The following is a 13,058-nucleotide window of genomic DNA, read 5'->3' as shown; positions in this document are numbered from 1 at the left end:
CCAGGGTTGTTCCACAGTTAAGAAAATTAAGAGTGAACAATGCTTTTGTGTAACTGCACCTGCGGTGTCTCCCTCTCTCCCCCTTTTTGTTTTTGTAGCATGAGTTTAAGGGTTTGATTTGTTCACTCAACAATAGCTTGCTCTTGGGGGTTATAAGGAAGTCCTGTAGTGTATGAAATACTCCAAGTACCTAGAAACCTTTTAAGGGAGACATTGGTATAAGCAGGAGCATTGTCTGTTTTTAACCCCTGGAAGCAAGATAACAGGTTAAACCGTAGGAATATCTATGACTGCACTTCCTGCTGTGGCAAGGGATAAATCCAGGACACTGCGGAGTGCTGGGGAGTGCCGGGGTTGCTCTACTGAACCAGGAAAACCCCCTTTTGGAGCAGACCTCATTGTAAGTTTCCCGACAAGGGGGTGCCATTCTTATGGTATTTAGACCAACATAGGTTAGACCAATGATATCCTTTACCACAGCAGGGACACAGCTCAGGTCATTTCTGAGCTGAAATATTCTGTCCTAATGGTGTTGTTTTTCCCTCAGACCTTTTCCAACAATCTTTTTTCATATGACCAGTTTTTTCACAATTAAAGCATTTTCCAGGAAACCTCTTATTGATTTTCATCCCTGCCATAGTCTGAGCCATCACTGTAGCACGCTGACCCTCTGTTCCTATATCCTGGCACAATTTAAAATATCCAGTTAAATCCACTTTACTCTTCATAATCCCTATAGCTTTCTGACAATCCTGATTAGCATTTTCATAAGCCATTAGCTGCAAAATAGTATCTACAGCTTCTAAGTTGTTGACCTGACTTTTGATAGCCTCTTGTAACCTCGCAATAAAGTCAGGGTAGGGTTCTTTAGGTCCCTGTAATATTTTTTGGAATGACACTGGAGGCTGGCCTTTATGCTCAATCTTTTCTCAGGTCCTTAAGCAACAGCGCTCTGCCTGTGCGATGGCTTGATCATTCATTTCTAACTGCTGATCTACTCCCACCCAGTTCCCCACCCCCACTAACTGATCCAAGGAAATGGGGATATTATGGGCTCTATTATGAGCAGCCTGAGTCTCCGCATGACCCATCTACCAGGTTTTGAATTGTAAAAATTCTTCAGGCCCTAGGGTGATGTGTGCCAACGCAGACCAGTCAGCCGGAATCAGCCTAGAGCCTTCAGCAAGCCCCTGTACTGCACCATAGGTAAAAGGAGAATTTGGACCATATTGTTGCAGTGTTGCTTTTAACTCTTTCAATATTTTAAGTGGGAATGGTTTGTGGATGACCTCATAAATTCCATTCAGGTTTTGAGGATCTACTCCGGGAGCTGTTCTTTCTTGTGTGTTAACTGGAAAGTCCATTTCAAATGCCTCCAAATCCCCCTGCCTTCTAGCCTGTAAAATGCCCTGTTGTAAAGTGTACATCTTTGGCCAAATGTCTCCAGATATGGGAGGAAGAGAGGGAGTCAGTGGAGGGGAAATTGATTTTCTAAAGTCAATTAATGGAGGAGCTGAAGGCAAAATAACTTTAGATTTAGTATCATCAAAAAATTTAGTGGGAAGAACTTCCTCACTTTCTCTATTTTCATTTTTCTCTTCCTTATCTTCTGTTTGCAAAGGTTCCAAAACAGATTTAATTATAATCAAAGTGGGCCAAATAGTAATAGGGAGCGGAACCTCATAGAAGTAATTTTTCTAACTCTTTTCCCACTTTTTCCCAGTCTCCTAATTCTAAACTTCCTATTGCTAGGAACCATGAGCAATATTGTTTTATAACCTGTAAGAGTTCCAAAATACAAGGCTCAGTGACCTTAGCTCCTTTTGCTTTGAGAAGTTGTTTCAAGAGACACACATATGGGTAATATTTTGTTGAACTGTCTCTGTTTCCCACAGTAACCCTGAAAAGACACCCAAGAGTGTCCTTACTTACTGAGGACTTGGAAGGTTTTCTGTACCACTCGGAGCTTTATGCCATTTACATCGCCTTTTAGTTTTGCTCCAAGCAAGACTTCTTTCCTTCAGGCCCCAGATTGAGCTCCAGTTGCTGCACTAAGTCAGCAATTGGTTGCCTCAAAAGGAAGGCAATGCAGAATTTATGAAATAAAGGACAGAGAGAGACACAAGAGAGGAGATAAAGATGGGACCAGGGGACTCACAGCTTCTGGAACTGTGAGCCTCAACCCTAGTTTTCACACAATATTTATTTAGAAACTAAGAAGCAGCTGTTTGCTATATGAACTGCAACTACAATGACAGGAAACAACTGCAACATCTACAATAATGCAATGTCTACAATAGAACAGGTGCAACATTTTACCATAATAAGGTACAGCTTATACAAAGTTTAAATGCCTCCCCACACAAACATTTTTTCATGCTGACCAGGCAGTGCTCCATCTAGTCAAGGCCTGGTGTTCCTAAGCCAGCACTTTTTATCTGCATTATGGAAATGCTTCAACTTCAAACCTGTTCCCTACTGTTTTCCCACAACAGTTCTCCTCCTCTCACTTATATTCCATCATGCTCTTTTTTATATTTTTTTGCTTTGCTTTTTCTCTGCTTGGGTAGAAACTATAACAAATTGTATTTGAGGGGGGAGTTCAAATAAAGTAAATTGCCTGACATGGTAGAAAAAATACTCCTGGTTAATGGACCAGCATTCTTATCTTTCAGCAGGGTGGACTGGCATCAAGGAACTACGGCCTCTGTCTCCCTGACCCAGGCTCCTCCTTGTTCCAGTTTCTAGGCTTTCAGTTCCTTTCCTGCTCACATGTGTATTTCTTCTCCTTCTCTCTAGGTCTAAGCCATGCCCAAAACCTTTTCCGAGACTTGTTTGAATTAACATTGTGTGGGACGTTTTCCCCTCAATAAAAAAATAAAAACAACAACCAAAAAAACCTGTTCCATCTTTCAGGATCCCAGAGAGGTCGAGTAATGTATTGTGTCAAAAAAGAGATGTTAAAGGGAACAAAGAAGATAGGCAATGTCTTCAAGATGGTGGGAGCCAAGTGCCTCGAGAGACATCCTTTGTCTCATGCAAGGAGAACATCCACAGCTCTGAAAGAATTGAGAGGAGAAATTAAACTATGATCACACAATGTAGAGGAAATAGCAAGACTCTGGAGGGGGTGTTAATTTTTAAATGAATTCCAGAATTTCCCTACTTTCTCTGACAATTAAAAATTAATGTTCTGCGGCTTCTCTTCACATTCAAGAATAAATGAGCCCTAAACTATGTAGAGATTCTAGAGTTGAGATCTTAACCTTTCAGAACCTAAGTAATGTTAGCCGTGGTTTTAGAATTGAGAGGAAGTTAGTATCCAAGTTTCAAGTAGGCTGAAGGAAGTTCTGCTGCCACCAAAGAACTAATGAGGATAAAGTATAACAAATGCTAGGAATTCTGCTGGTCATGGTTTTTATTTGAAATCTTACTCCCTTGGCTAGTTGGAGTGGTCCTGAAACTGAGTAGAGAAGACTTTGTGGCATTTTTTATTTCTAGCCTCTGTGTTACTGGAAAGCACACAGGAAGGAGGGTGGAATCAATATTGAAATCCCATATTTCAAATACAACGAAACTTTCAAATATCCCCAGCCCTGACCTTTATCTTGAGCCCCACTCAGATACTAACCACTTGCTTGGTTTCAATGTCTAATTGGCATCGCAAAGAAATGTGTTCAAAATAGAACACTGACAATTTTCCTTGGTCTTTCCCATCTCAGTAAATAGCAACATCCAATGTCCAGCCTAGGGACCATCCTTGGTTTGTCTCCTCTCTCCTCCCACTCAGCGAATCCAATGGCAAGTTCTACTGACCCCTACTCCAAAGTGCATCCCAAATCCACCCACTTGTTTGCATCTCCACAACTACCATCCTAGTCCAAGTTGTCATCCCAGATTTCTGCATCAGCTTCCACACTGTTGTTCCTGAGTTCCATCTTGTACCGTCTATTTGATTTTTCACACAGTAGCCACAGATCAGATCATGGCGCCCAACCCCTTTTTAAAGTCCACCCCTGCTCTCATTCAGGCACACAGATCCCCACATGATGTGGTCTCTGCCCTGCTCTCTGAGACTCCAGTCGCGTGGGCCTTCTTTCTCTTCTTTAAACAGACGAAGACTGCTCCTACCACAGGACATTTGCCTTTTCTGTTTCTTCTGGCTAACACCTTCTCTAAAACACTCATCTATCCAACCCCTGAAGTCCTTCAGCTTTCAGCTAAAATGCCCCTTCCTCCCAACGAAAATAGCTTCCAAGCACACTCACTCTTTTATTCTTCTGAAATTATGTGTTTACTTATAGATGACTTACCTCCCTCTCCTCACTTGAATGCACGTTTCCTGAGTGCCATGGGCTTGTCTGACTTGTTAACCATTGCTTCATCATGGGCTAGAATAGTGTTTGCCCCATATTAGGCAACCAATAAATGTTTATTGAATAAATCAATTAGCTAAGTGCATCCTTTGTTTTCTACTGTTCTAGCACTTATTATTGTGAATTGAAACCACCTGTCATTAAATTTTCTCTTCCATTATATTATCATTTTTAAAGGAAATGTGTCATGAGTTATTTGTCTTTGTATTCTAAGTTCCCAACACAGAGCAGGAACAGACAATAACTGAAAGAGGAAGTGAAAAATTATCAAAAACTAACTGCCTTCCCAATAATTCACATGGCTGAAAATAATCTGAACATTGTTTGATGAAAAGGCTGTGAACATTTGAGCAAGGGTCCCTGATTCTTCTAGGGACAGTCTGTGAGTTTTGGGGATCCAAAGAAATATGGAAAATTGAATTTCAAATGATAAATGCAAAATCAATGAATATAGATCAAATGAGGTATGGGTCGTTTACCTTTTAATTCAAGTTCAAGATGAAAAATGCAAAATGTTAATTTACACCCCCATTCATTTCTTCAATAAATATATATCATGCACCCCCTATGTGCCACAGACTGACAAAGTTACAGGGATGTCACAGCAAATAAGACACTGTCAGAAAGGGGAAGGAAGAGAAGTCATATTAAATAAGCACCTTCTATATACCAGGCACTTGACTTACAATGTTAAAAGAAAGATTATTATTACCACTTTACAGATGAAGAAACTAAGTCACAAAGAGTTTGAGTAGCTCACCTATGATTACACCATTGGCAGAGCTGGAATTCGAACCCAGGTGTGTCTGATTTCAAAGCCATGATCATTCTATTGTATCTAAAAGGAAAATAGAACATGACAAATTCAATGTTAATAGAATTACAGATACTTTTAAGTAGCAGCTCAGGCTCTTCCTGGTAGAGAGTTTGAGTATGAAGCAAACTTCACAGTTAGGTTTCCTTGAGCTTGAGTCCTAAGGATGAGTAGGAATGTGGCAGGTGGTCAAGGAAAACTAACAGCAGGCAGAATGAAAAGCAGGCACAGGGCCAGGCAGGCAAGGAACTGCTGAGTCCAGTCCCCATTCCAAATGCATGAAACAGCTTAGTCCAATCTCCTTTCCAGTTTGAAGAAAGGAAAAACCAACAAACTAAAAAATAATTGTTTTAACTTAGAGAACTAGAGGAGGGGCAATTTGGAAGGGAAGATCAGAAAATTTTCCAGAGTTACTTATTTTCAGACCGGTGCCCTGATCCCAAGATCACTTGACCGTTCTTCTATACTAGCCATGGCCATGACTTGAGGCCATTTGGTACCAGATTATACTGGATTAGTCGTAAATTGCAAACCACAGTTGCAAGGCATTTAGTTGCAGCTGCCTAAGCAATGAAACATCCAGTTTGTACTTGTCCTAAATTCTGTGGGTTCCCTTATGAAGACCATTTCCTTTGTTTTCCCTGAAGAGGGAGGCTGAATAGCAGAGATGTTTAAAAATAAACCCAGGGAGACTGCTCTTTCAGTATGGACACAGATTCTGAAAATCCGTGTTACATATCTACTATTCAAAAAATGCAAAATGAGGGGGGAAAAAAAGCAAAGTTATGAAGAAACTGTGTTTTTCAGAAATTTGAAGAGTCTGGCTCCTTTAAGAACTCCCAGCAGAGCAGAAAAGGATGTTGGCAAAGTGAAAAGATGAGAAGAAAAATTAGGTTGGGTAAGAGGGATAGTGTCAAGGGGCCAAGGACTGGACATGAAGGAAGCTGATAGGCTGCCATTTTGTGTGCTAGTAAAAACTTGCCCAAGCTCTAGAATGACAAAAATTTGAGAAGCTTAGATGAAAAGAAACAAGGGAACCTTTATGATGAGTAAGAGCTACTGACGTAATTAGCACACATATCCCAATTTAAGGAAAAATTATGGTAGTGCTCTTTCTTCTCCACTCAAAACCACCTTGCAAAGTATGTCTGATTAACAGGTCTTCAAAAATAATTCTGTTTTATCTTTTTCAGTTAAATTAAACCATACTGCTTAGGTTTAATAACAATAATACTGTCCTTACTGTTTGGTTGCAGTGACAAGAAACTACAGTTAATGGTAATGTAACAGGTCAGCTGGGCACATAGAGATTTGGGTTCTCAACACCTCCCAACAAACTCATGTTGCATTTGGGTCTTTGATGCTAACAAGTCAAATTAGCTAAATTTTCTTCCTGGAGTACCTGGAGTAAAGGCATGTATGAATTAAAAGAGTGGTAGAGAGTACTTTAAAGGAAGACATTAGAGCTCCAACTTCCTCTTCCATTGAGATTCAAATATATTAAACTAGATTAATATATTTTAATATATTTTAAATTGAGATGCCTCCCAATTAAACAAGACTATTAAATTTTGTTTGTTTTAAATTTCATGTAACATCAGTAATATAGTGAGAGCGTTTTGCTCATTAAAGGGGAACCTGTATTTTAAAACTGAGAAACACGGATTGAACAATTTATTGTTCCCTCCCAGTTATTTGTTGGCTTGGGTTTTTTGTAAATAGCAGATGCAGAAATATAATGTCATTTTTCCAATATGTTTTAATTGCTCCAAGCAATTAATGTGCTTCTTTGCTTAAAATCACATGGCTTTTAAAAGAAGATGACTGAATTATAGAATAGTCTCATTTATTATTTATGCCCCCTCCTAATGAAAAAAGGAGTTTAGATTGTTTACAATTAAAAAAACAACAACAAAACAGCAGCCAAACTATTAGGACAAGGATACAAGAACAGAAAAACAAAAGCAAAAACACCAAGAAAACAGTGAGCAAAGGAAAAGATGGGCCAAAATTCAATACGATATAAAATGATTCTTTGTTTCTGCAAATGGTTTTAAAAGAGAACTGAATAATTTTTCATCATTAAAAATGGCTGTAACTTGATCCCGAAGGATTTCATCTAATCTGGTCAGCCAGATGTCACAATAAATGAACACTTGAAAACACAGCAGCTGCAAAAGATCTCTGGGAGATAGATGTGTCATTCTGGAATATTTCCACAAAAACAAGGGAAATAAAAAATATTTCTTGTAGGTAGGTAAGAAAACTCTATAATGGTGACATGCTACTAAGAAAAATTTTATATTTTGTAAAAAATATAAACACCAGTACATAAGAACTTAAGGTGACCTAAAGAATTCATTCATCTTGTTTCATAGACTAAAGGAAAAGTGTAAGAAGATTTCCAGGAAAGGCAGCATGAGGAAGGTCAGATAATTCCCCTACACAGAAAACAAGTATAAAAATGGACAAAATTGTTCAAACAACCACCACCATTTCAAGATACTGGAAAATAACCCAAAGAAGGGAACCAATCCCGAAAATTTCCCTCTTGAAAAAGCGCAGCTGCATCTGTTAGGAACAGTGACAAATATGCAGCCTTCTTGCCGGGGCATGTTCCCACCCCTTGCACACACTCCACAGAACCTATAGAGGCAGTGAACTCGCTCTGGAGCTTGCGGCAAAAAACTGCAGCTCTAGGAAGCAAACATGGCTCTAGAGCCTCAGTCTACCTTATGGAGGGTCTGGGTTCAATCCCCAGGGCCTCCTGACCTGCGTGGTGGGCTGGCCCCTACACAGTGCTGCCGCGGGCAAGGAGTGCACCCATCCTGCATCTAAAAAGTGCACAGCCCGCCCAGGAGTGGCTCTGCACACACGGAGAGCTGACACAGCAAGGTGACGCAACAAAAAAGAGAGTTTCCCAGTGTGACCAGATAATGCAAGATGACTCAGAAGAACATGGAGGGAGGGGCGGTGATAAATAAATAAAATAAATCTTTAAACCAAAAAACCCACAGCTCTACAGCTGAGGCAGAGCATTTGATTCAGGGCAGGTAGGAAGCCAGGTAGAAAATTGATGGAGAGCGCCCGGAGATCAGAGAACCATAGAAAGGCCAACAAAGCAAACTTCCCACACACGTCTGCCTGCCTGTAAACCCGTGAAGGCAAACCCGTGAGGGCTCCCAGCTCGCTGGGGCTTCCAACACCGTCCCCATCTCACCCCGCCGGGTGGTAGAGGGGCAGGCCGCAGGCTGGCGTCAGGGGCTCAGCCCTCCGCGCATCACTGCAGCCCAGGCCAGTGTCTAACCTCCGAAGTGCAAAGATGCTGGGGAGAACCTGAAGGCGCCAGGCTTGAGAAAATGTTTTAAATGATACAATATCAACATACAAAAATTAAAGTATTTCTATAGAATAGAAGGAAATCCACAAAATAGAATCTCAAAGAAAAACCTTTTCACAATAATCAAAAAAGATGAAATACTTAAGGGTAAATTTAACAGAAGATGTACAAGACCCGTAGACTAAAAAACTATGAAAGTTTGCTGAGGGAGAGTAAAGATATACTAAGGAAAAAGAAAATACCACGTGTGCATGGATTGGAAGGCCTAACACTGTGAAGATGACAATTCTCCACAAATCGATTTATAGATCAAGGGCAATCACTATCAAAATCTTGGCAGGCTTCTTGGTACAAAATGAAAAGCTGATTCTAAAAAAGAAAAAGACCTAAAAGCACCAAAACAATTTTGTAAAAGAACAAATGTGGAGGGTTTACATGATCTGATTTCAACATGTAATATAAAACCACAATAATCAAAAGTGTGATATCAGCATAGGAAAGATACAAAGATCAATGACACGGAATAGAATCCTAACATATTAGGTTAATTTATTTTCCACAAAGTTTGTCAATATAATTCAAAGGGGGAAAGAGAGTAATTTCAACAAATGGTACAAGACAGCACTTTATCCATATGTGAAAAGAAAAAAATATTTAAAAAGAACTTTGAGCTAAATTTCACACTTATAGAAAAAGTAACTCAAAATAGATCATGGATCTAAGTGTAAAATGCGTCACTATAAAACTTATAGAAGGAATCATAGGAGAAAATTTCCAAGACTAGGATTTAGGCAAAGAATTCTTAGATGAACACCAAAAGAACTATTCACACAAGAAAAAATTTGATAAACTGGATTTCATTAAAATTAATTTTTTTCTTGGAAGAAGATACTGTTAAAAGAATTAACACAAGACATTGTCTGGAACAAAATATTTGCAAATCACATATCCTGGGTGATGAAGGATTAGTATACAGAATATACAAAGAGCTCTCAAAGCTCAGTAATAAGACAATAACAGGACTATCTTTTTTTAAAAAATGGACAAAAGATGTGAACATAACCCCCAAAAGATGTATGACTGCAAATTAGCACACGAAAAGATGCCCAGTATCACCTTTTTTTACCTTCCCCCGCCCTTTGTCCTTTTTTTTTTTTTTGCATGCTGTCTGCTGCTCTCTATGTCCATTCTCTGTATGTTCTTCTGTGTCTTCTGTGTCTGTATTTTATTTATTTTATTTCCCCTCCCCCCTTGCAGCTTGTTTGCTGTCTGCTCTGTGTCCATCGCTGCAGGCTCTTCTATGTTCTCGCTTATCTCCCTTCTTTTTGTTGTGTCATCTTGCTGAGTCAGCTCTCCATGGCGTCTGCAGGCCGGGTGGTGCTCCGCTGCATGCAGGCAAGCCCCCCTTCACAAGGAGGCCCCAGGACGCTAACCCAGGGCCTCCCATATGGTGGACGGGAGCTCATCTGATTGAGCCACAGCTGCTTCCCTCCAATATCACTTTTCATTAGAGAAATTCAAAATCAAACAAAAATGAAATACCATCACGTATCTACTAGAATGGCCGAAATTTAAAAGACAGTCTATCAGGTGTTGGTAAAGATGTGGAAAAACAGGAACTCTCATACATAGCTGACCTCATAAAACCTGCTTCAAATCATTCGATCTTGTTTAATAGAAATACACTTGGAAGTTGATTGTATATAACCCTGTTAAATTTCTTCTATGAAAATGGAAAATGATAAAGACACTGTGGAAAGAAGTTTGGCAATTTTTTTAAAAAGTTAAACTGCATTTGTCATACTACTCTTCAATTCTACTCCTTGTTATCTATGGAAAAGAAATGAAAACACACGTCCATGTAGACACATGTGCCAAACTTGTAGCAGTAATATACATAATAGGCAAAAACTGCAAACTACACAAATATCCATCAAGAAGTGAATGGGTAGGTGGATAAGAATTGTGGTTAATAATACAAATACAAAAATGTTCCTCTATGAACTAAAACAAACGTACGTCAATATTACAAGGTGATAAGAATATAGTGATGCATGGGGAAAATGTAACTAATGTAACTATGGACTATAGTTGTTGGACCCGCTGCTGGAGCCACCTGGGGGCTGCCGAGACTCCTGGGCGCACCCGGGGAGGCGGCTGAGGAATGCGGCTCGAGGTTTGGTGGGGACGCACGGTGCAGCCGAAAGGAGCACACGCGGAGACGAGGTATGCACGCAGGTCTAATTTTATTGGGGGTGGCTACAAGCTTATATACTCTGGGGAAGGGGTGGAGAAGGCTGGGGAGAAGGGCGGAGGAGTGCTGAATGCCAATTGGTTGTGGTGGGATGGCGCGATGTCTTGTGACTGTGTGTCAGATGCTGCTGACACGGCAGAGTGTGTCCTTTAGAGCAGGAAATGGTTCAGTGTGGACGTGCAAGTAGGCTGAGATGAAATGGTGGTTGCCTTCTAAGATGGTGGATGAGTGTAAGAACTGAGATGGGTGGGGACATATAGTTAACACCAGTATTGCAATATTCTTGCATCGATGTCAAAGAAGGTTCTGTATCAACACTAAGGGACTAAGGAAAACATTTAAAGGTTTACTGGGGCAATGACTCCACAACTCTGGTGAAAGTGAAAGCCACTGAGTGTACACTTTGGATGGAACATACAAGGCATGGGACTGTATAACATGGTGAGCCCTGTGATAGAAGATGGACTGTGGCTAACAGTACCTATATGAAGGTGTTCTCTCATGAAATATAACAAATGTACAGTACTAATGCATAGTGTTATTAATAGGGGGTGTATGGAAAAAATATACCAAGTGTATGCTGTGGACCATAGTAGTGGTAATAGTCTGATGATGTTCTTTCATAATCTGTAATAAATGTTCCATAACAATGTAAGATGTTGGTGGAGGGGTGATGTATGGAAATCCTGCAGGTTATGCATGATTGTTTTGTAAGTTCACATCTCTAATTTTAAAATGTGAATGGGTAAACAATTTGTGGTACATTTATACAATGGAATACTGCCTAGCATCAAAAAGGAACAAACTACTGATACACACAAAAACAGAATTGACTCTGAAAAACATCAAGCTAACTGAAATAAGCAAGTAATGCTGCAGGGAATGGAAAAGAATGAGTCATCATGGAGGGTTCATGAATCCCCCAAAAGACAAAGCTCCACAGAAGAGAACTTCTGTAAGATAAACAGCTGTGAAAGTGTTTATTAGAGGAAAAAGATCACTCAATGACAGAGAAAATCTGATTTTTCAGAGGATTTTCTTGTTCTAATCTTTGTTGTGTCTTTGTCACTAACCCAGGATCTTTATACTGTCCTTTCTATTCACCAATATTTATGTTACATGTAAATATTTAAAATATTCTGTTTTCATATAAAATTTTCTTCCATTCCTAAAGAAAATATCCTGGACCAAAACAAAGTAAAGTTATTAAACACAGGCATTTTTTCCTCAGAAACTTTTCTGGTTTAATACCTTCATTTGTTTATTCTATGATGGGGAGAAAAAGAAAGAAACCCTATTAGTGGTCCTTTCCTTAGGTTCACTGATAGTTCCCAACATCCTGGGCAAAGAACCTCAGTGAATAATTGGCTGTATCTACTTTGTTGCACTTTTCTCATTGTACAACAAATCTCTGGAACTTCACAGGGAGTTCAAATAGGTTGACAGGATGTATGACCATCTCTATTCCTGAGCTTCCTCTTTTAATGACAACAGTGACAGAGTTGAGACTCTAGAATCACCAAAAAATCGCAGTGAATTCCAAGTTTCCATTTAAGCTGTATTCTGGGGCCTTTCCCTCTTCTTTTGTCAAGCCCACATTTGCAATGTCTGTACATTTTTTTTTAGCCAAACACTGAGAACTGTTTTCAGCATGGGCTATTCTACAATTCAGATAACTTGTCAAGTGAGGCTGTTCAAGGTTAAGTGGGGAATCTGAAATTTCACAAACTGTGGATTAAATACTAGGGAGAAACAAAAGAAAACTTTCACAACACTGTTTGCCTTGAACTTATTCTAACTGGGAAGCTCAGTAGTTAGCTCATTAAGAGCCCACTATGACTTATTTTCTACCTTTCACATATCAGAAAAATAATCCCAGATCTGAATTAATAAGAATCTTTGATAAATGCTGGAAGAAAAACTAACACCTTAAGCTCTTACCTCAATCATCTTTTAAAGAATCAATGCAGGGGAGCAGGTGTTGGTTGAGTGCCTGCTTCACACAGGTCCTGGGTTCAATCTCCAGTACCTCCTTTAAAAAAAAAGCAATGGAAAAAAAGTACAGTTTATCCTTTTGCTTGTTCTTGAGACTAAGCATCTAAAACTAATTTAGTTTTCACCACTCCATGCTGTGATGACTTGATGAATAATATATCTTCACACTATCCAACTGTTCAGTAAAGTCTTTATGTGGAGCCTACTGGTGGGAAATAAAGAGAAGGACAATAAGAAATGGGTGGCCTGTCCCACATTTGCCGAGGAGGAATTCTAAGT

The 13,058-nt window shown here is 39.6% G+C and overlaps 1 long non-coding RNA gene across 1 annotated transcript; it reads right to left on the bottom strand.

The window, feature by feature from the left end:
* Nucleotides 1-2,032: 2,032 nt before the first annotated feature.
* On the bottom strand, nucleotides 2,033-12,954 carry LOC105746214 (uncharacterized). Its single transcript, XR_001118663.3, has 3 exons — nucleotides 12,726-12,954; nucleotides 5,137-5,214; nucleotides 2,033-3,059 (listed from the first exon to the last, which is right to left on the bottom strand). It is a non-coding gene; the product is annotated as an uncharacterized lncRNA (long non-coding RNA).
* Nucleotides 12,955-13,058: the final 104 nt, after the last annotated feature.

This window comes from Dasypus novemcinctus, chromosome 21 (genome assembly GCF_030445035.2).
Source record: "Dasypus novemcinctus isolate mDasNov1 chromosome 21, mDasNov1.1.hap2, whole genome shotgun sequence".
NCBI classification, from domain to species: domain Eukaryota; kingdom Metazoa; phylum Chordata; class Mammalia; order Cingulata; family Dasypodidae; genus Dasypus; species Dasypus novemcinctus.
Note: the sequence above shows the minus strand (reverse complement) of the source record. Positions and strands in the feature narration are given on the sequence as shown.